Genomic DNA, 25,500 nt, shown 5'->3' on the forward strand with positions numbered 1-25,500 from the left:
TCACACAATTCAAAAGTTCGGGAGTGTCAAGAACATTATTTAATAACTTGAAAAGCAGCACTTAATCTGAAATTTCCCTTCTATCACCAATACATATTAATTTTAACTGCTTCATTAAACATTTATAGTTTAGCTCTTCAATTGGAATGTTTAATTTGAAATTCATGAACCTTAAAAACTTATGTTGGACCTTCTCCACACTGTTTATATGGGTAACATAATGAGGAGACCAAACTGAGGACCCATATTCTAACTGGCTTCTTACTAGGGTCATGTATAATATTTTTAATACATCAACAGACTTAAACTCTCTCGTTGTTCTGATAACAAAGCCTAGGGTTTTTGTGGCTCTATTAACCATCTCATTCATATGGGTTTATTTATCATCAAATATGATACCCAGATCATTTAATCTCTTTACAAGAGTTAATGTCGTATTACTGACGCTATATTGAAAAAAACAATGGATTTTTGATTCGAGAAAACCGCATTACATGACACTTATCCACGTTATGAAAGAGAGCATTTCTGGTGCGCCAGGCCTCTGGCGCCACCATTACCAAATTTCATTCACATTATCCAAATTTCTTTGAACAATCGAACAGTCCAAGGGAGTTTTAATAAGTCTGAAGATCTTCAGATCATCATCGAATAGGAGTACTTTTTCATTTATTTATGCTTTATTAAGTTAGTTCATAACATCTTAAGAACTAATATAAACTATTAATAACATTACATTTTTTTTTATCAAAATTTATCAATAACATATTTTTTCAAATTATTTTTAAATATTTCGATTTTTTCTATTTCCATTTTTTCTTCAGGTAACTCATTGTAGAGCTTCAATCCCTTGTAAAATGAGTTTTGACATTCTGTTTTTCTCCTCATTGGTAATCTTATCTTTTATTACCCCTTGTTTTATATGTATGACATTGTTGGTTAAATTTTATTATTGTTTTTATTTTATTCATCCCTTTAATTATTTTATGCATTAAAATAGCTTCATTTTATTTAATTTGATGCTTTACTGCGAGCGAGCCAATGTCTTTGTGCATTCTTTCAACATTAGAATAGATATTTCTTTTGAGTATAAGTAATCCTCATCACCTTATTTTGAAGAATTTGTATATTTTTAATTTCTCCTTCATTACATAGAAAAAGAATAGAAGAACAGTTATTTATGTGTGGACATATTATTGTTTTATATATAAGAATACTACTTTGTATATCTATTACATTTCGTAATCTTCCCATAAATGAAGTTTTTTTTGGTACATAATATTGAGAATGTGTTTTTGACATCGTGGAATATATTAACAATATCGTTAATAAATAAAAGAAATAAATAAAATAAGAAATAATTTTATAATATGTATAGATGAATCATAAACATATAATATTTATTGTGTACTGTTTTGCACAAATGTAGGTACTCGTATCTGACTGCATTGTTATCATGCTTCGCATGCAAAAAGTACTACAACCGGTAGCGATAAGAAAAATTTCCTTACATACGAAATAAACCGCAACTCGCATCACCTATGTATTAAACATTAGGTAGATAATGCGTATACATAATATTATAATGTGTTATCTAAGAAATAACGTGGTTAAATAAATGAACGAACCGTAGTTGTAAGATAAGACAATAATTTTAATACACAGTATCAGACTTTTTGGATTAGTTTCACTTGACAATGTTTTGAGCATGTCCAAATGTCTGCAGACAGGCTAAATTTTCTCTCTGGGGAGTAATTAATATCAAAATTTGTTGCAACAGAGAGGGAAAACATTTTTGAGAAGGGAAAAATAATAATAATAATAAAATTCGAAAATTTATATAACGCCATTTTTGTGAGTAATCACTTCAAGGGCGCTGTAAATTATACAACTTACATAGGACGGAAGCTTCAATAATTTACCACAAAATCTACGTCAAGAAATAAATTACGGAAAATTTAAGGCGAAATTAAAGAAAAGCTTCTTGAAATAATTAACATTCACTGTATTTTTAAAATAAACATGTATGTTTAATATGTGCCTGTGTTTATAAATTTTGTATTTTTATTTTAAAAAATTTAGTGTTATATTTTCTCAATTTTTTATTTATTTTATTATTTTGTTTTGCATTTTTTGTTTCTTTTTATGTTATTTTGTAAACTTGCCAAACACAAGAGCCGGACTCTTTTTTGGCAAGCTCAACAACAAAGTTCAAGTGTTCCATTTGTTTACTGAATGTATTGTTTATTTATGCTAATAAAGGTTTTTGTATTAAAAAAAAAATAAGGCCAATCTACAAGCTAACTCTTAATTACTATTTACTAACAGACAAATTTTACAAATCATGTAATACACATAATATGGAACTTCTAACAATTACATCTAAAAAGTAGCACTTTTAGTGTCAGGAAACGATTTCACAAATAAACAAGTTTTTTTTTCTGAAAAGGGATTTAGTTACACAATTTCGAACTTCTGAAGGCAGAGCATTTCACGCCAAAGGTCCGGCTATTGCAAAAGCCCTATCGCCAATATGGAAGTCTATGAATCTCACCCACATTATAAAAGTTTAAGCTGCATTTTATTTTTTAAATAGTAAAAAAAATATTTGTGTTCCTAAGATTCACTCAAATATTTCATGTTGAGAGCCATTTTCAACAAGTTCTAAATAACTCACTATTAGAAATGGGAATCAAGTGGGATTCAAATCACGGACCTTTGAGCTGCGAGTCCGAGAGACTAGCCACACGGGACCACAACCCGATTTAAAAAAAAAACTTCACAAAAGTCAACAGATGGAGGAGTTGAGGAAATGTGGATGTTTAAACACGGACAGTATAGTGAATGTTACACAGTGTGTAAAGTGACCACTCAAACCAGACAATGACGTTTCATAATCCTGTAAATGCCTATACTTCTATATTCCTCTCTCACAAATGTTTTCCCTTCCTGTTGCAACAAATTCAGTTTCACTTGGTTTAGGCCAGTTGTATCAAAAAAAGTTATGTCAAATAAAGTTTACAGTGAAATAATAAAATAATTTGAAAGTTCAGTGCTACGGGAAATTTGATATAAATGTGTTTTCTTGCGCGCGGTATAAATTAGAGCATTAAATTGTACAACAAAGTTTCATAAAAATGTTAGACAAAAATAAAAATATACACTTAATTATATGAATCAACTAATGATAAGAGAGCTGTAAAAGATATCCGGTTTAGTTACCGTAATCGTAAATCGGTAGAACTGACAAGAGAATAAACGGAAGATTACCTCTGACGTCACATGCGGAGTAATTTCAGAAATACAAAACTGTCAATCATAGCGCTGATAATACGATTTATATAATTTAAAAAAAAATAGGCTTAGTTTAATAGTCTATTAACAATTAAAAATATTTTTAAAAAACACTGAACATCCTCATTGTTTATTCAGTAGTGTGACAAATTAACACATTTTCTTTATGGGCATCTTCAGACAATCCATTTTTCAGAGAAATTTTCATTTCAGAGATGAGCGTTCTAAAATGGTTTTTGCGGTGAAACAATCACTATTTTTTACGAAGCAAATTATTAAGTAATCAACATATTAAAATTCGTCATTAAAAAATAATCATGAATGCAGGTAATAAACACATAAATTACTTTCAAACCTTACGCCATCTGGGTAATTTCAGCCATAAATGAATAAAAAATTCATACATGTATTACAGACACTTGTTCACAATCTGTAAAAAATATACAAAACTTTCTAAATATGCATAAATAATGATCCAGTATCCAATTAAAGTAAGTACTGCAGAATTTATTTCACAAAATGAGCGCCACCCAGGTGCAATGCTGATTAAATTAAAATGCCATCGCTTTATCACGAGATAAGGGACATTTTGAATACTTAAAAATTAAAAACAAATGCAGTACGGAAAAACGACACAAGGCTGCTATGTAAAACATACACACAGCCGGTTAGACGTGGGAAGGTTCGAACGTAGGTAACTGCTATCACAAAAACCCACTCAAAAAAATCAACATACATAGTCGGACACCAATTTCGTGTAAAAAAAACAATAAACTGACATTTGAAAACAATATGGCGTCGGCGTTCGCGATATCGTCCAAACTTGTCTCTTTTTAGGTTATAAACGGCCGTCCGGATATGTGTGACATGGCGGGAAGCGGGCGGCAAGCCTACGTGCTGCCGGCAAAATATCTGCCCACATACTGGCGTGAAGTTGGGCGCGAGTCGTGACCGGAGTTTGTTGATCCACGGCCGCGAAGATAGCCGAAGGACGGAGACGGCCGAGCGCCGTCGGAGGCTGCCGAAGATTCGAAACTTTTCTTCGGGCAGCGCGGGAAATGAAAACTTTAGAAAAAATGAAATTTGCACAAGGGAAATGCACACTAATTATTCTACTATTTTACCTCATTTTAGCACCTTTCATCTGCGCATAAATAAAGCAATGTTGTTTTTTTTTATTAACAGTACTTTCCATGTCCGGGTGGCATAAAAAGTACAATCAATGTATAGGTAATATAGAACCAACAACCTGGGCCCCGATTAGAATGGGAAGTTAACATTTATCTTCAATAGTATCTACAAAGTAAAATTAAATTTTCTGTATGAAAAGCAGAATATGCCTACAATTTTTTCTTCTAAGCATGTTCAATTATAGGTTACCGACGAAGATGTATTAAATTTTCATGCAAATATACTTATTATCGTACAAAAATATCGGTTTTTCTTTATAGACCGTCGAAGATAACTCTGTTAACTTCCCATTGCATTCGGGGCCGTGGGGTGCTATTCTGAACCGCTCTCGCGGCACGAGAAAACAGTTTTTCTCGTGTATTTTGTACGTAAATACGCGAGGTAATACGGCCGCGAAAGCGTTTCGAATAGCACCCCAGGACGAGCGTTAATATTCGATGAAAAAATAAATATAGTGGAGATTAGTCCGCCTCGTGTCAAAGGGTTAGTTCGTTTGCCTTCTATGACCGGGGTCCTAGGTTCGATTTTTCCTTGAAATATTTTACAGTTCCAGAACTGGCGCCTGTAACGTAAGGCTGATGATGTAACCTCAACGTATATAAATGATTGCTTATACGCAGCGATAAGAGTTCAAATGCAGTGCCTTAAGAACCATTGGGTGCAAATAAGGGAAGGATGATAGTAAATAATGACAAATATTAATGCTTATAATCTTTTTAATACTTTCCTCTGGCGTCGAAAACTAAATCTTCACTCAAAACATCAGAAAGTTTGAAGTACAGTAGAACTTCGTTTAGCCGAACTCCAGTCATCCGGATTGCCAAATATCCAGGACGTTATCGGGAAATAAAAAATAAAAGAGTAATTTTTTATTTTAATTTAATAGCAGAGTTAACTTTGCTGGACACGTTTAAGTAAGTTTTGCAAGCTTTTAAAGTAAGTCACAAAAATGGCGCTAAATAAATGATTTAACTATGTATGTATGTATGTAAGTTAAACCGATGTCCGGATTGGGTCGAATGAGGAACTTCAGCCCTACGGGAAATTGGAAACAAAAAACGTTTTCTTGCGCGTGGTAAAAATTGAAGCATTCAATTGTACGGCAAAGATTCCTGAAAATGTACAAAAAAATAATTTCAATAAAAACGAACTTTGAACGACGTCAGTAGTTCACACGAATCAACAAATGATATGATAGTTGTGGAAAATTTCCGGATTACTTATCGTCAATGGACCCTTTCGGCAGAACTAAGCAAAAAGAAGCGGAAGAGAACTTTAGACGTTACACGTGGATACATTTCAGAAATACAACATTTAAAAAAAATCATAGCGTTGATAATTCGATACATAAAAATTAAAAAAAATATTTTTGCTTAGTTTAATAGTCTATTGACAAATAATAAAAATAACACTGTAAACTTCCTTGTTGTAAACTCGGATCTGGAATTTTTGGGTGTAAGTCTTTCTAGATCTAAACAATCATTAAAATAGACCAGATCTCGTCTCGAGGTAGTTATTTTTTGTCTAAGCTTTAATTTTTAAAACTTATATTTGATTTTAATCGTACCTGTACATAAATAAATTAAAGGAATATCATTGTAACTAAATGGACTGCTTGCAACCGTAAATAAATATAATTATTCTGCTAGACAGACTTAGGGATGAATATCGTTATTCCCCTTCTCGAGGACATGATTATAAAACAAGGGCAAAAAAACCAATAAACATGGCAATGTTCCGCCCTTTAACAAAACATTTGGTCAAAGGCACAAGGATTATTTTTCTACGAAATTGTTTGATATACTTGCCAAAAGAACCAAGTTATGGATTGCATGCGACCGTAAATAAAAATAATTATTCTGGTAGATAGATTTGTAGATGAATATCGTCATTCCTTTCTCAGGGACATAATTATAAAACAAGGGCAAAAAACGAATAAACATGGCAGTGTTCCGCCCTTTACCAAAACATTTGGTCAAAGGGACAAGGATTATTTTTCTACGACATTGTTTGATACACTTGCCAAAATAACCAAGTTGACAGATAATGCAAATCAATAACAAAATGTGTCTGAACCATATTAGCATAGAAGAAAACCAAAAAAATGAACGATCTGCTTTAGAACAGGTTATCCTAATGAGAGAACTCTTAAATCAATTTTGTTTGCATTTTTTAACATTAATTAAGGCGACATTTAGTTCGAGTAAGCATCTTATCTCAAAGCAGCTTTCAAACTGTTTAATGCTACGCCTGTTAATCCCAGCCTCACTTCTAACTCTATTTTAAAGCTGCCATTTTCCAGGTATTTAAAACTCTTGACCCTTTCGACGACTTGGCCTGACTGTCAGGGTTAGGCGTTATTTTTTCCAACATATATTTTCAAACCAATACTTGCGGAGTGCCCATTTAGCCTATCAACAATGACTTGAAGGCCCCTGTCTAAATCGTCAAAAATGACATCATCAACAGACTCTAGGTAGCGGAGTTTTTGGGAAGAGGCGACAGACATTCCTCGGTATGGTGGTATTGACTTTTTTTATATGAAATCCATAAGGATTATAAAAAGGAATGGTGCAAGGACGCAGCCTTGTCGAACACCGGTGGTGACTCCAAACGAGTCAATGACAGCATCATTCATTCTAATCCGGCATTCGGTATTTAAGTGAAGGGCTTTAACTAGTTTGACAGTTTTCCTAGGCATGTGTTTCTAACGGTCCAACCACAAGCACTCTGTGGGAAGGGGGGGGGGGGGGTAAAAGTTCTATTAAAAATACAAACATCTACATTGCAACGTATAATACATGAGCTTAAAAAGACAAGCGTATGAATCGTGCATTTTGTCTGTGACAACATACGGACTAGAAACCATGTCTGTAACACAAAAAAGTAGCCAGAAATTAAAATGCACGCAACGATTCATAGAAAGAGAGATGCTCGGTGTATGTCTAAAAGACAGAGTAAGAAATGAAGAAATAAAGCGCCGAACCGGAGTCGTGGATATTGCACTTTTTTTTTGCACCACAACAGGCCAGGAGGCCCAATTACAGTGGTGAATTACATTACAGAACAACCAGGCTTGAGAAAAATCGCATTTTAATTTTTGTGTTCTCACCGGGAATCGAACCCGGAACCTTCCGTGCGTGAGTCAAGCGTCTTGACCACTACACCACGGAGGCCACCGGAGGATATCATGGATCGCGCAGCGAAATTGAAATGGCAGTGGGCAGGACACTCGGCGAGGCAAAATGATGGCAGGTGGACACCCAGAATAATAAAGTGGAGACCATGGGCAAACAAAAGAAGTTTTGGAAGACCACAGAAAAGATAGGTTCGATGACATCGCTTCTATTGCCGGTAAAACGTGGATGATGAAAGCGGGTGATAGGAAGGAATGGAGACGTTTTGAAGAGGCCGCCATCCAGCAGTGGAGAGAATAAGAAGATGTGTTTCTAGTATTTTCCAGAGTGTTCGGCCGGTGCAGAGTATCAAACGCTTTTTCGAAGCATAAACCCAAAGAACTATTCAGTTCGTGGATTTTTTGTAAAATTTAAGAAATGTGAGTGTTTAAAATAAGCAGAATGATATGTAAAGTAGCCGCTTAAATCAGCCAATGACAGGTCAAAAGCCACGTAATTTCCTAGACTTCCATATTCCCTTTTTAAAAAACGTTTCCCCTCTCTGTTGCAATAAATTTCAATCTCAGCCTTGTCTACAAACATATGGACATACTGAAAATACTGTTGTTTATATTTCTTTTGTCGAAAGGCGTTTGGTTGTGCAAAATCGTAAATACTACAATAAAACTGTTGCAAGATAATAAAAAATTCTAATAACGTGTAATAAAATGTAAGTTATTTGTAATAAACCCAGTATAAAATGTTAGGCACGTTTTGCAAACAACATAATCAAAAATATTGCCAGATTTAAAAGTAAATCCACGTTCAGAGTGTAGGAAGTTCGTAAATAAATAAATTTAAAAAACATTTTAGCATTGCTAAATAGTGGATGGAGTATTTTTTTTTTGGCATATTTTTTTGCTGACAAATTACTTTTTATTTTTTTTAATTTTTTAAATTTTAAATTTTATTTTATTTTATTCAGAAAACATACAGTCATACAAAATAAGTATTAAAAACAACAATTTTTTAACATAAAAAGATCAGTTTAGTTTTCATAAATTAAAAAGATATGAACATTAAATGTGACAAAAAAAATAAAATAAATAAGAATTTTAAGTGAGAAAAGAATAATTGTTGACATTTGCGTTTTCCATGGAGGTAATAAATAAAAATAAATAAAAATACCGAATGTACACTCCGAGCCATCCACGCACACACATAAACGCACATATAAAACATACACGAACATATACATTACATGCGGCACATATACATAGCATAAACCACTCAAGATGTACATTCAGCAACTATCCCAAATAATCGACCCCATGAAGAAATTTTCTGTTCAAATGCAACGTGCAGTTAAAAATGTCTACATCAATACTAAGTCCGTTATAATTTCTACAGGTACGTCTAATGAATGAATTCGAGGTATAATTGTTTTTACAAGTACATAAAAAAGGTAATTTAATCTAGTATAGCGAAGAGGACAACGGAAACCAATATTTTGTAAAAGATACGGCGAATCAACTATATTATTGAGAATTTTGAAAAGAAAAATTAAATCACATGTAAGGCGCCTTTTTTGTAGTGATTCTATATTCAAATTGATCAAAGATGCGCCGTAATCATTTTCAGTGTTGCCAAAACGATATTCCAGGCTTTACATTGATAATTAAACATTTTCAGACCGGTTGTTTATCAAAATATACACGATATTTAAGATTTATTAACTCCCGTGCCTACCGAAATTAAAAAGCGGCGAATCTATTTTTTAATTACTGTTGTCTTCCTTTTTTTGCTTATGTTAGTAGTCGGCATTACACTAAAAAGTTTGTTTTTAAGTTTTACAGCCGACTTCTGGCTGGTTCGTTTGTTTTAGAACGAATTATTTTGTTTTGTTTTGATTCATCCCCATTTCCTTTATTTAAATTTATCCGAATAAGATTGTTTTAGTTACTAACTATTTTTTTTCATATAGTTTAAATCGTCGTCGCTTTATTTTATTATAATTAAATGAATACATGTCATTGGATGGCAGGCCCTATGACTTTTAGGTATTTATATATTTTTTTATGGTCTCTATTTATAATCATTTAACCTATTCATCTGTTTGTATTCTAAATCAATTAAACGGAAAATAAAATTATTCTAGTCGTCCTTTCATTTGATACTGAAGCCAAGTTTTCAATATAATTTACTAAAATCAAACTAATTTGATCGATTAAACATACGTAATATAATAATAACACACTTTACATGAAACGTATCCGTTCATTGCCAGTTCAACACCACATTCTTCATTAAAAATAATAGTTAAATATTTTAATAAGTATAAAAGATTTTCCATTACCGGATTACCAAAATTTTTCAAATAATTCCTTTAATAAGTACAGAATACTAAATTTGTTTTATATCCGGAATCCAGGAATTAATTCAGGTCTGAAAGGCTTAAAAAATGTTTTCTTAACATGTTAGTAGACAAAATGTAAGTACCTAATAAAACAAAAAAAATGTTATTAGTGCTACGCATATACTTTAAGTTTATATTCTAATGAAAAACGACAAAAAAATATATATTAGCTAGCTTTTACCGAGAATTTTTTTCTTTTTTTAACAGAGAAATTAGTTGAAAAAATCATTGTGATCCGTCAAGCTAGGGTTTCCTATCGACACCGTTTAACATCGTTTTCCTAGGAAACCACTCTCTAGTCACCGTTACGACGGCTGTCCACCGCATCACCGTTCACTACGGCCGTTAAGATACGGGCACCGCTGTCCTAGGACACCCTAGCTTTAGTAACCACAGATGAAGCAAGTCAATTATAGAAATTTAAAGAATTAATCTCAAATTGATTCTTTCTGACATCCCACCTTACCGCCTACATATTTTCAAATGATCTTTCTCATTGTTAATATAATTCATTGTTTTTTAGTGTATTTTAGGACTAAAATTAAACAACGGATATTTCACTTTAAAAAATAATATTCCCTTAATAAATAATCAAATATCTTTTCAATATAGCACACTATTTAATTAAAAAATTAACCAATCGTGTAACGTTCAACCCCTTAGCTCCTCTTCTCCCTAATCCCCACCTCTACAAATATATCGCGGAATATTACTAACCTGATTTTAGTGCATGTTCGGAGATGGTGGTGTGCTTTATTAACTTAGTTCATAACATCTTAAGAACTAATATAAACATTTAATAAAATTACAATTTTTTATCAAAATTTCTCAAAAACATATTTTTTCAGATAAATCAATTTCTTCTTTCAATTTCTTTTATTTCTCCAGGTAACTCATTGTACCGCTTCTATCCCTTGTACAATGAGTTTTGAGACTGTTTTTCTCCTCATTGGTAATCTTATCTTTTTTATCCCTAGTTTCATTAAATGTAAAAAGTATATATGTGAAAAATATTAGGTAGTATATAGTGTAAATAGTGAATATAATTAATGAAAATGTACATATGAAACAGTAATATTATAAATTAGAATATTAAGTGTATAATAGTGATAAATAATGTTACAATAAGTATAGATGTAAATATTGTGTTGTAAATATATATTAGACTATGTCACATAGAACTAAATAAATAAATAAATAATAATAAGTATGACATTGTTGGTTAAACGTGATTACATTTTATTTGTTGCTTTACTGTGAGCAAGCTAATTTCTTTCAATATGTATGATTAAACTTCGCAGGTCTGTCTTTCAACCTTATTTTTATTACGTTATTTAATCATTGTTGACTGTGCGTTTCTATTAAAATAAATACATAATCTAACAAGAGGTCAAAACTCAAAACACGTGTAAATATTAAATACATATAATACTTAAAATTATTCCTTAAAATGAACTTTAAGCATGCGGTCAAGGTCGTGCGCGTTTATACCTAGTACCTATTTACAAAATACCGGATTCCTAGACCGTTATCTTTAATATTGTGCTCTTCGGCCTGCTGGCGTGGCGCTGGATATCATTTCATAAACTAATATTTTTTCTTCTTAATTTTAACAATATAATAATTTGAACCGGGTCAGTGTCGCGGACTCACGAATCAGAGGTTCGAGGTTCGAGCCCTACGCTGACACAACTTGATTCCCATTTTCAAATAGGGAGTTATTTTCAACTCGTTGAAAATGGCCCTCAATAATGAACATGAAATATTTGGGTTAATCTTAGGAACGCAAATATTTATTTTACTATTTAAAAAAAAAAAGCAGCTAAAACTTTTATAATGAGGGTGAGATTCGTAGACTTCCATATTGGCTATAGGGCTTTTGCAATAGCCGGACCTTTGGCGTGGAATGCTCGGCCTTCAGGAGTTCGAAATTGTGCAACTAAATCCCTTTTCAGAAAAAAAAAAAAAACTTGTTTATTTGTGAAATTGTTTCCTGACACTAAAAGTGCTTCTTTTTCCTCCGAATATTTATTTAACTCATTTTCGAAAAAAACGTTAGATGCGTCCTTCTTTCTTATGACGGCAGTATATTACACGAACGTCGTCATAAATAAATCTAACCAATATGTTTAGTTTTGAAACACATTCAATTACAGGTTACAGACGAAGAATCTTCAAATCTTCATTTTACTTTATTAAACATTAAAAATGACTGTTAAGTTTCCATTTTTATAAGGCCCCAGGTACATGTGTCGATTTTGTCCTTAGAAACCAATGGTTTTAATGTTGTTCACTTAATTTGCTTTTCATTTGATGTTAAATTTTATGTATTTATTAGCAAAAATACATTTTTCTGTAAAATTTATACATCAGATGGTACGCCAAATAATTGCGAGTCGACTGTTGAATAAATATATAAAAATACTGGTGAGAACAAATAAGTGATTGAATGAATAAACTTCTTCGGAAAACCAGTTTACTTAAGTTATTTAATTGATTAGTTATACAATCACGCGTAAATTAATTATGTTAAGATGCGAGTCTTGCAACGTATGATATAATTAGGTACTGCATCAGCTTCATCAGATCTTCTCCCATTATGCAATAGCATTACACGACCAATTATCGAGTGTATCTAAGAAGATATGCGGTGGAGAGCGGTTTGATGAATAGGTATTTGAACAAAATTTTTCTGTCAGGCCCGTTGTTAACGACTGGTTTTATACCGTGACAACGGGCCGGTGAGAAACCGAAGTCTTTGACGATCCGTTTATTCATAAAAATCGCACTTTTCCCTCTTTCCAATCGTTCCAAGAAGCTAAACTTTTAGATAAAAGACAAATACATTGTTTTCAATGTTTAAAATATATAATTAAGAACCAAAATGTATTTGAAAGTAATTCAAATGGATCGAGTCAAAGAAGGAATCGTGTGTTAGAAAAACCACATTGTAAAACGAGGCTAGCACAGAGACATGCATATTTTATAGGCCCAAAAATTTTAAATTCCTTTTTTACTGATAATATTTTATTGATCCTAAACTTTAAAAAACACGCACTATCCTGGATTCAAACTAAAGATATAAACTCTTTTTTTCTATATCATATTTTGTAAAAAGGAATATTTTTATGTTTTTTTTATTTCCTTTTTTAATTACTATAAAATAAAAAAAGTACCTTATAGTCTTTTACATCATATTTTTTTTTCTCTTTCTTATATTACGAAAAAATATTAAAACTGTCTATTTAATGATATATAATATATTATATAATAATATAGAAGAAAAAATTCATAAACATTTCTTGTATACCCACGAACCGCCCATGCCTTTGTGGGATTTTTTGTTTACTATGTTTACTGTTAATATGTATTTCATTGCTATGTAATTATTCTTTATTTTTTTAAATACTCTGTTTACCTCTTATGTATATAATAAAAAAAATAAAATAATATTAATAAAAAAATATTACTAGGCAATACAAAACTATACAACGGACGACAGTCCGGTGCAAAAACGGTCGTTAACATGAGCCATAAAAAACGGATTCACACTCGTTGCAAAAACGGTCGTTATCATGGGACATAAACAACGGATTCACACCCGTTGCAAAAACGGTCGTTATCATGGGACATAAACAACGGATTCACACCTGTTGCAAAAACGGTCGTTATCATGGGACATAAACAACGGATTCACACCCGTTGCAAAAACGGTCGTTATCATGGGACATAAAAAACGGATTCACACCCGTTGCAAAAACGGACGTTAAAAACGGGCCTGCAAAAAAGACAACTGCACGTAGAACTGATTATGCCTAACTAAAATCGTCAAAATTGAGGTCTCGTAGTTTCCTAGTAGTTGAAATAATTTAGCCAGATGAATCTCACCCACATCAATAAAGGTTTCAGCTTATTTACTTCAAAAAGGTCAACGGATAGAAGAGTTGACAAAATGTGGATGTTAATTTATAAGCAGAATGGTAAATTTTAGTGTGTAGAGTTTCATTTATATCTTTTATTTTTCTTGTTCTTCTTAATTCCTTTTTACTTTTTGCTACTTTTTTATAAAATACATGTATGTCTTTATATTCATAAACCTTTATTAAAAGCATAGAAGATGTAGGCTTTTTATAAAGACTTTTAAATATAAAGACAGACATATAGAATATATAAATAATATAACAAAAAAAATAGATTTATGAACCTATAACCTATAAACCGATTTATAAAACATACATTCAACAAAATATGTATACATATATATGTTTTCAATTTATATTCTACTGTTAATGATAATATTTTCAGCATCTTTTGTAAAGGTTGTCCGAGTCTTTAGTTTAGTTTTGTCTGGTAGTTTACCGTATAATTTCAGTCCCTAGTTTATTATTCTCGACTCTTGACTGTCCTTGTCTCCTTTTAGAAAATTGTACAGGATATTGTACTGATATTCTCGTATTGTGTCCATGATAACTATAACTTTTTTCAAGTTTTAGTTCTTCGTCTACAATTATACCAGTGGCTAATTTATGAATCAATTTTAAGGATTTTAGTTGAAAGAGTTAATTTACATTTAATTGTTTAGTTTGTTTGAAAAGTTCTTTAGTTGCTGTTAAATACGGGAGATCATAAACTAACTTTGAGTAAATAAATAATAAAGGGGTCTAGAGAATAATAGAATTGTCAAATATTTGTCCCGATTTAGCGACTGCCCCCTGAGGGCAATACTGCGTAAAGATCATCTATAAAGCGAACGATCCTTGACACCTTCGCGGAGTTAATTAGTATTTTAATGAATTGTAATGCATGCGAAGCCGTCTGCAATGGGAGGCTCTAGAGGTATGCAACGCGGCGCATAATGAGTGCACCGTATGGCATCTCCCGACCTTGCGAATTGGGGGAAGGTCGCGAGAGTGACACTCGTCTTCCTACTCTGGTATTCAAAGTCATTAGTACACCGATGCACATAGCCTAAAACGTCATTACGTTATTTTTTATGAGATAGAAAAATATGGAAGGAGAGAGAATGTGGGCAGTAAAAAGTCACGTCGGGGTCACCACTGTTGGGATAAATATCCGTTTGAAGATCACCTCGATATGAAATGATTTAATTACAGTTATTTAGAAGTATGTAGGTCACGATTATTAAATGATACGCGATGACGATTACTTAGATGAGATTTATTTTTCACTGAGTTTGCAATAGTAAGTTTTATAAATTAAACGACACTTATTCGTTTCTAGGCTGTCGGCGAGGAAAAAAGAGCGACCTTTCTTGTGTTCCTGTTATAAAACGTTTTGACAGCGCTCTCCGTCGACCGGTCCTACATTTCGTGCAATGCTCAGACACCAGGTACAAACGGCTCACAAGGTACAGTGAAGTTATTAACATTTTACAACAGAGATGAAGAACATTTTTAAGAAGGTAATATAGAAGTCTAAGCATCTACAGGGCTGATGACCTGTCATTGGCTGGATTAAGTGGCCCATTTACACACTGAGTAACATTCACCATTCTGCCCATATTTAAACATCTATATTCCTTCAATTCTTTCATCTGTTGATGTGTGTGAAGTTAGTCCAGTCCTTGTCTACAAAAATTTGGACAAACTCAAAATATTGTTGAGTGAAGTTATTGTTAATGAAAATATGGCCGTCTTGTTTATTTTTCTCAATCAAAACAACCAAACTAACTTTCACACAGTTTCCCGGTAGTGGTAGACAGAAAGAATAGAACGCCGCTTTACTCAGTCTTTGCAGGGTCTGACTTATGACCGCAATAACTAAAGCATGTTAATTATTGTTCATTGTGATCGCTCCAATGCTTAGCATGTTTTTAACTCTCATGTGCCTTTGATGTCACACCAATCGACATAGGATACAAGATTTGATATATTTCTCTTATTTTTTTTAATGATGAACTCGTATTTTTTGTAATCTTCAAATGGACATTTTCTCACAAGTAAAATTTGTATAACTATGCTGGATGGTAAGAAAAAAATATTTATTGTTGCTAAGCGAAGATTGTCCGCTAATTCAGCAACACGTCATTATAAGAGAGAGCACGAAGATATAACTCATAAAAAGGAAGACAGAGACGCTGTTCCGTAGCGGGTGTTGTGTAAAACAGATTCAGTCTTCAGTCGGTTGATGACAGTGATGGGGGACGCATGCGCGTAATATGAATTACATATTTGTTTGCATAAATTACGGAAAAGGAATTAATAAACAGTGTGGCCCCATGGTTTTTTTTATTTTTATATGTCTGAACTTTAAAATATTCCGTATTTTACTAGTGGTAACACGATGTTACATAACCGCGCGCAAAGGTTATTTTTTACCGCAGTCTTTTAAGAGCTAAGCACGTCGATCATCATTTGTGATTGCGCCGCAGGAACAATGAAATATTACAGTACTAAAAACTTTAAATTCAATATTTCATGTCCACCCTGCCAGAAATCGAACACAAGACCTTAAGAATGGTAGGTGAAAGCGTCAACTACTACGCAACGAGGCAAACTTATCTCGACTCAATTTTTAACAAGAGAGCAGCCATCGAGTCTTAAACACTCATATCAATATTAAAATAAAAAACAAACAATAAATTATTGTATTAGCTGAAATGTACATATTTTTTAAAGAATAGCTATTCATGTGATCATGGCTAGAACGTTCGAATGATGTTTAGGTTTATGTGTTAAATATGCTAATTAAGTTGTTCTGGAACCTGCGGATTGCATCATCGGTATTACGAACAACTAAATACGAACAAGATATTTTATGAAATGACGAATTTTTTAAATATTTTTTATTTATAAACCATAAATTAGCCACTAATGTAATTGTAGACGAAGAACTAAAACTTGTAAAAAAATGTTGTCAACATGGACGTAATACGAGAATATCAGACAAATACCATATGCAACTTTCTAAAACAAGACAAGGACAATCAAGACTAATGAACCAGGGACTGAAATTATACAATAAACTACAAGACAAAACTAAACAAAAGACTTAGACAAACTTTTCAAAAGATTTAAAAAATATTATTTTGAACAACAGAGTATGAATGAAAAATGATTATATTATTTTTTGTAAAATAAATGTAATAATCCGTAAGAGTTTATAAATAAATTTTCGAATAAAAAAAATACAGAACATATTAGAACAGAGATGAAGAACATTTAAGAGAAGGTAATAAAGAAGTCTAGACATCTACTGGGCTTATGTGTGTAAAGTGGTTTAAGTGGGTAAAGTGGCCACTTCAACCAGCCATTGACAGGTCATAAGCCCAGTAGATGCCCAGACTTCTATATTACTTTCTCTTAAATGTTTTTCATCTCTGTTGTAATATGTTAACATAAACAGCTCCCCAGGGAGTTGAATCCAGTCCTTGTCTACAAACATTTGGACAAACTGAAAATATTGTTGATAAAAACCAACTGGTGCAAGGAAAAACATAAAAATTAAAAAATGTTGTCAAGTGTTTCTTAGTATGTATTTTCAGGTTCGAATATAAAAGAAAAACAATGTCGCATTTTTCGCACATTCGTCGTTGTTCTACAATCGCGACGATATTTACATACACAAAAATTTCTATTATTTTTATGAAGTATGGTTCTGTAAATTAGTAAGAAAAAATATTTCAAATAGATTGTAGTGTTAAGGGGTTACCCCAGTTACTTTTTCTTTTGTTATTTATATTAATATTGTGGTTAAAAAATAAAAAAATATAAATAAAACAATTATACACATTTTGCGATATATGTAAATGTTTCTTACATTAGCCTTTTCTGAAGTCATCGCGACCACCTAGTTGTTCTTGTGGTTATGTTACCAAGAAAAGTGTGTAAATACCTGTAACAAAAAAAACACGTTCATTAACTTTGAATTCAATTAAATCAGTGAACAAAGGGAACAAGGCACATTATGAACGTACGCAATTAATTTGATTAAAGTTTGTTAATGATAATTCTTGGTGAAAGTTCACTGTATTTATAGAAGTAAAAGGCCAGTGATATTTCAATCCACAAATTTGGAACAACCAATTACCGACAATATTTTGAGTTGGTCCAAATTTTTGTAGACAAGAACTGGATTCAACTCCCTTCAATGTCACACAGTGTGTGAAGTGGCCACTTAAACCAGCCATTGACAGGTCATAAGCCCTGCAGATGGCTAGACTTCTATATTAACTTCTCTTAAACGTTCTTCTTCTCTGTTGTAATGTGTTAATATAAACAGCTCCCCAAGGAGTTGAATCCAGTTCTTGTCTACAAAAATTTGGACAAACTCAAAATATTGTTGATAAATCCACCTGGTCCATGAAGAAGTATAGAAATTGAAAAAAATAACATTTTCAGGCGTTGCCTAGTCTAGTAAGTAGGTGAAATAATTCAATTAGATGAATATCACCCGCATAAATAAAGGTTTCAGCTCTTTAACTTCACAAACATCAACAGATGAAAGGATTGAAGGAATATGGATGTTCAAATATGGGCAGAATGATGAATGTTACAGTGTGTAAAGTTATACAAATAACAACTTTGGCTTATTTATATGGCGCCATTTTTGTGAACATTCGCCTCAAGGGCGCTTTAAAATTGTATACTTACCCTTACATTATATCTAAGACTTGTTAGCTGGGCAAAGTGAATATGGAATTGTATTTTGATAAAGAGTGTAAATAAATATTCCTTTAAAAGGGTGTTTTCACACTAGAATATTTCATAGTCCCTGGACTGGTACCTGAAGCGTAAGACTGATCATCTTACCTTCATGTAACAAAAGTGATCAAGATACGCCGCGATTGGTGCACCAATGCTGTGCCCTATGCACCATTAGGTGCGGAAAGGGAACGATGATGATGATGAGTCATCAAGTGAAAAACACACGTGCAGGGTTTTGTATAAAAAATTACATACTCCCAAATTAATTATCGTGACATTTTGAGTATGTTCAAAGCATTGCAGACATAACATGTATCTGATGGATTTCACCGTTTAGGGAGTTTATTAACTCGTAAAAGTCTATGCTAAAAAATCCTTAGCAAACGCTAAAGCAACTTTATTATAATCATTATCTTTATAAATATAATTCCTCTGTACGTGTGATGTCACCGTACTCCTCCTAAACGGCTTAACCGATTTACGTGCGGTTTTCAGAGAAATGTAGATCTTTGCGCTGTGCGTGTTCGTAGATATTAAAATCTTTAATCAAATTTGTAAAAAAAGAAGTTAGGAGCATAAATGTTTTATTCATCGATCTACCAGGGTTGCATTCGAGGAGAATGCATTTGCTAAAAAATTAAAAGATATTGTTTTTTTGTGTATTAAAAAAAGTTTGTTTTAGAATGTTTACAAACAACATTCGTTTTTTGTGGATTTTAATCAGATTCTTTCCTTAAATTCCTTATAATTTTTACTCATTTATTTCTTTTTACTGGATTTTTGGTAATACTAAAATAATATGAAATTCAATACATTAAAAAAAATCGTATTCCTTCATAAGTACACCCCTCTGTTGGTGAGAAGACCGGAGTTTGACGTTTGCAAAAAGAATGCCATATTTGAAAAAAGATTTATTTTATGTTTTGGAATTCAACCATAAACAAGTACCTGGGTACTTAAATTCAATATTTGATGATTTACAATTTTTAGTTTTGGAATTTAATCACAAACAAGTACCTAGGTACCAGGCGCGTGCGGTGACTTTTATCAGTAAGGATGCTGACAAAAAATCGTCATGTTCTTAATTTTAGTAAGTTTATTCAGAATTATTTAATACGCTATATAAGTTGTCCATTAGAATAAAAATTATGTAATAGTTGACAGTCAATAAATTGACGGAGCACAAGCGCGTCTAGAGGTGATAATTTTTCTTATTTTCTTCTTCTTTTTCGGCATGTGGATATCACCAGACGCCTCCGTGAGACCTTATCGTTAGCCAGCACTCTCGCCTCCTCCAACGTCAATTCCGCGTCCCTTAGTTCTGCCGAACCAAGCTGGAAGATCGCCATCGATGGTCTTCCAGGACGGTCACCGTAGGTGTGAAAAGGAGATAAACAATATAAACATCAAAACACCTTAAACAAGACCCGAGCAATCGTTCTTAAATTTGGGCTAAATGTCAATAATGCGCTACTTTAAACTTTGTGATAAATATTATTAGAGTCGTTTTTATTTGCATTATCCAAGTTGGATGCTTCTTATCTCTCCGAGTCTCAAAAGAGAAATCTAAAACCTTATGAGCCTAAAGCGCGTGCGCAAAAATTTGGACAATTGCTATGGGAACTAGACGCAACTCGACAAGCAGCATCCCGCGTATACAACAAATACTATCAAAAACAAGATATTCAGTACGTGCGTTGATATAGCAAAAACGCATATGTAGCTATTTATGTATACTGAAGATATTGTTTGAATCGCGTGCACCCGAACGTTCTCAATGAGAATTTTAGGAATACATATTTGAAGGTTTTATTAAGTATTTGTGTTTTTTTTTTTGTATAATTTATTTTATTTTTAAATTTTCAAGGGATGCGCTGCATCCACAGTATCTTTGGACGGAACGCGCCTGCTAGGTTCCTATTTATCAAGTAATAGTATTTTTCTAAGATAACAGCAGACAAACCAACGCGCTGGCTCAGGACAGCGTCTATCGGGTCCGCTAGTATTATATACATTAATATTTCAACGAACAACTTTTTAATTAATTTTGTAATAAAATAATTACACTGTAGTCAACCACGCGAGAACGCGCCATATAAAGGCATTTAAACACCGATGACTTGATAACATTCAATATGAAATTATTATGTAGAAACATGGCAATTAAAATTATATTAAATATAAGAACATGAGCGAATTAAAAGGTTTCTCGTAAGAACAATAATTATAATTCACTCAACGAAGGTACGCAACAAATTGAACTGATGACCATTCAAGCCGATTACCCGGCACACGCAACAAATTAATATCGCATTATTAAATTTGCATTAAGTATTAGATGTTAACATAAGTTGTGTCCGTTTTTTCCAAATTTAATGAGCACCAAAAGTAAAACAAAATGGTAAAGATTTATTTATTTATTTTGTTCATTAACGCCCAAAAGGCATTTACAAAAAATAAAATTGAAAAACATGCTAACATACTAAATAATAAACAGAATATACAGAAAAAAATTGTGAAATTAGTTTAAAGGGTATGATAAAAAGTTTTACAGAGTAAAAAAAAAAACAATAATAACAAAGGTATGCAAGAAAAAACAGTAAGCATATAAACAAAAAATGCAAATATATAAGCTTATGAAATAAATTCTGTAAGGCAAACAATAAATAAAGTGTTACGGTAAGCAAGAAAGACATTTTTAAGTTAAATTAATAAACAAGCAAGCATATATTATCACGAAAAATAAGAAATAAAAATATGTATCTATGAAATGCGTATTTGCCAATACTACAGTGCAATTTGATATAATAGTAAAAAATAAAAAACAAGTATAAGGTAATAAAAATAAAAAAGTTTTTTTTTTAATTTATGAAATTGAATTGTCAATAATAGTTTGACGAGCAGCTACAAATAAACTTGATATTGTGGACTTATAAGATGGTAAAGAATTGGACAGAATGTCTGCAGCCTTTCTATAAGTGTTACCTAACCTATGCAGTCTCGGTATGAATTGTTTTGTTGGTTGGAAGAAGTACTGGAGCAATGAAACAATAAAGTACTCCTAGTGTTGACAGCAGGAACTCTAAAATTAATCAATTCAAGTATTTTTGGTGCGTCAAAAAGAGAGTTTACAATTTTATACAGTACAATGAGATCATTAATAGTTCTTCTTTCAGAAAGTGTTGTTAAGTTAAGCAGTGTTAATAAATAGTCATAATTCACATATTGCATTGGAATGTTTAGTTTGTAGTTTATATATCGTAGAAATTTATGTTGAATGTTTTCTATATTATAAACATGAACATTATAGCAGGGTGACCATATTGATGAATTAAAATCTAAATTATTTCTTACAAGAGAACAGTATAATATTTTCAATGATCGGATGGACTTGAAATTTTTTGTATTTCTCAAAACAAAGCCCAAAATTTTTAATGCCTCGCTTGAAATTTCATTGACATGATATACAAAAGACAATTTTTCATCAAAAAATACCCCGAGATCCTTTATCACTGATACTGTAGAAAGATAATAATAATATTATTTCCATTTGTAAATACTCACTACAAACTACAAACCTTAAAATATTTTTTTTTCACTTAAATTTAAATTTTTAAACAACTTTCATTTATGTTTTCTTTTTCCTTCTCTTTTTTATACTTTCATAATTAACATTAGATTTAATTGCTTTTTAATATGGAAACTTCACTGGTCCATTAGAATTAAGTCCAATTGTGTAAAATATTAAACTTTGTAACTGTACTGTATGTTTCCTGAATAAAAGAAAATATAAAAAAATAAAAAAAATAAAAAAAGATTGACACCGCCAATACTGTAACAAAAAATGAGCGGTTTTTTTATTCGATGAAAACGAATTATCTGACATTTTTTAGTGTTTAAGTACATTTTTTTTTCTTTACACCACTCATCTAGAGAATTGAGGTTCTGTTGAACGGAAAGGCAATCTTCAACGATTCGATTTAACGTCATTCGAAAGAAAATTTAATTCCGTACATGATATTGCTTTTGCTTTTACGCTACATGTGTTATGTGAGGGTATTGGAAGCAAACTTAGAAATCTCCATTGAAGGAGTTACGGAGATATTTTTTTTAATTTTTTTATTTAAATCTTAAAATAGGGCACACATATCATACATATTGTTATGTGTGTTCTAATAATAACATTGCAAATATATTTAATTTATAAATTGTTTATCACATATGTCTTGACCATTATTTTAAATTTTGATATGTTTTTTTCTTCATAAATATTTTTTTCCATTTCGTAATACTTTTTAATTGCTTTAAATAAAATTGAATTTTGTGACTTTGCCTTTTTCCTAAATGGAAGTCTAATTTTGTTCTTTTCTCTAGTATTGTGATTGTGTTCATGCTGGTTCCGATCAATTTTTTTCCAAAATTCTGTTTTTTTATTAGAGTTTATAATTTTATGAACAAATATCATTGTATTGTAAAATATTCTTTGTTTATATGTTAATAATTTCATTTCATTTACCATCGACTTTACCCTCGTATATCCGTTTTTTTTCAAAATGATTCTAAAGGCTTTATTTTGTAATACAGTTAGTTTATCTATGTTTTCTTTGTTTGATAAAAATAAAATGCTACTACAGTAGTTAACGTGTGGTTCAATAATTGCTTTGTAAATAGTTTTGCAGGAGTCCTTATCAATAAATCTTCTGATCCTTCCCAAAATTGATATTTTTTTGCAATCTTATTTATTACCATCTTAGCGTTTTGGTGAAATGTAAGTTTTGAATCCAACATTACACCTAAATATTTAGTTTCAGTGACTTCATTAAGTTTTGCGAAAAACTTTTAAAAAAGAATTGTGAGATTTGTAATTATGCTTCACCAACTCAATGGAGAATAATAAGTTTGCGGTGGCAAGTAGTATAATGCAAACAATCATTGAGGGGAGATCCTTAAGCCCACCATCCACCCGCAGCTGTCAGCTGCGCATAGAGGAAAGTTATTATAAATATTCCGAAGGAATACGAACTCTATACAGATTAAGGAGAGGGGAGGAGGATGTATGGACAGAGGCCAACACGTCGTCCCCACCCCTCAGGATAAAACAAACAAAAAAATAGTAGAACGCCTTATCACTCTGTCTCTGCATACAGAGCTCGCTTCCTCTACATTCATACGTCTTCTTATGCACGCGCGCCGATTATTCCGACTGTTGACATGCCCATCTTCAAGTATTTGTTGGATTTGGTCATGCCATGTCTTTCTCGGTCTTTCTCTATTTCAGCATCCATCATTATTCGCATTGTAAATATTTTTAGCCGTTCTGTCGCTGTCCATTCGCTCTACATGTCCAAACCGGCGCAGAGCTCCTTTCTTGATTTGGTCGATAGTGCCTATCTCAGCCTTACATAACGGATCTCGGCATTTGTGCATCTATCGTACATAGTCTGTAGCACTAACTATGCACACACTCTTTTCTCTATCGTTCTTGCTCTAACTATAATGCTTTTTTTTCATCTATAGATATATTTTACATGCCCCTTAATTTATTTCAAAATAAATTAAGACTCCCTATTTCTGGCTACGATACGATCCCACTTACTATTTAGTGATGCTCACACTTACACACACCTGAACACTTACTCCTACACTTATACACATAAACACAAATCTACACTTACTCTCATACAAATACACATAAACACACCCTTTTGTTGTAACACAATTTATATAATATGTATGATTCTTATTTAGAAACTTTGCTGGTCTGTCTTTAAACTGTAATGTGTTTTTTTAATGTTACTATATCACTGTCGAAAGTTTGTTTCTTTAAAATAAATAAATAGTTTTACTACACATTCGCCTGAGAGTTCGCATTTCTACAGCATTCAGCCTTCTTTCATCCCTGTTTTCCCAAGTCCATGCTTCGGGTTGTAAAATCTACTTGAACAATTGGAAATTAATAAAAATCTAAATAATCCTAATTTTAAAATAATAAATGAACAAACCAACCTAATATCTTTACCACTATTGAACATATTTAAATAGACTGTTATTCTTCACTTTGTTCCTTTTTGTACACGCTTATATGACGCGTAATTAATAGATGAATCATGTTACAATTGCATTGATATATTTTGATAAGAAATTCTTAAAAATAGAAATATTGTATAATAATACATTTATGTTTATATAAATTTCCTCATAATATTTCAATCATGTTTTAAAATTAAAATGAACAGCAACCTGTTATAATATTATTGATATTTTTTCGACAACAATTATCTAAATTTACAAAACTATAAGGCTTCATTAATTATCTCACAATACATACTTGTATGTCAATAAATACTTACTTTGTTATATTTTCCCCGAAATTCAAATATAAATACCTAAATTCCCCATTACCTATTAAACACTTAGCCTCACCCTTAACCATCGGTTTTTCTCTCAATTATGATTAATGTACATGCTATAGTTAATAAGATTTTTTTTATTTTCTACTTAAGTACCTTGAATTATATAACTATATAAGGACATTCAATCCAAATAATCTTCACATTCGTTTGAAAATGCCCTAATAAGGCGAAACAATTGTCACGAAGTTTTTATTTTTATATGTTTATATTTGTAAAAATAAAATAAAGTGTTCAGTAGACTCAAATCAGGGTTTGATTTCTAATTATAAGTTTAAATATGGAGTTCTACAAAATAAACACCAAATCAATCAATCAATCAATAACCCTTCCTTGTTAATATTTTTATAAAAACTTGTACCACGATGTAAGTTTTAGATTTTTTAAATATAAATAATATGTTATGC

The 25,500-nt window shown here is 31.9% G+C and overlaps 1 protein-coding gene across 1 annotated transcript in view; it reads right to left on the reverse strand.

Moving 5' to 3' along the window:
* shot (dystonin-like protein short stop) overlaps window positions 1-4,219 on the reverse strand; it is a 495,344-nt gene extending 491,125 nt beyond the window's left edge. Inside the window, exon 1 of the mRNA XM_088229644.1 lies at window positions 4,074-4,219. The gene's annotated coding sequence lies outside the window, so the exon portion shown is untranslated. The remainder of the gene's footprint in view (window positions 1-4,073) is intronic.
* Window positions 4,220-25,500: the final 21,281 nt, after the last annotated feature.

Source organism: Micrasema longulum, unplaced genomic scaffold (assembly GCF_059751315.1).
Source record: "Micrasema longulum isolate JH-2025_06_02 unplaced genomic scaffold, ASM5975131v1 h1tg000691l, whole genome shotgun sequence".
Taxonomy (NCBI): domain Eukaryota; kingdom Metazoa; phylum Arthropoda; class Insecta; order Trichoptera; family Brachycentridae; genus Micrasema; species Micrasema longulum.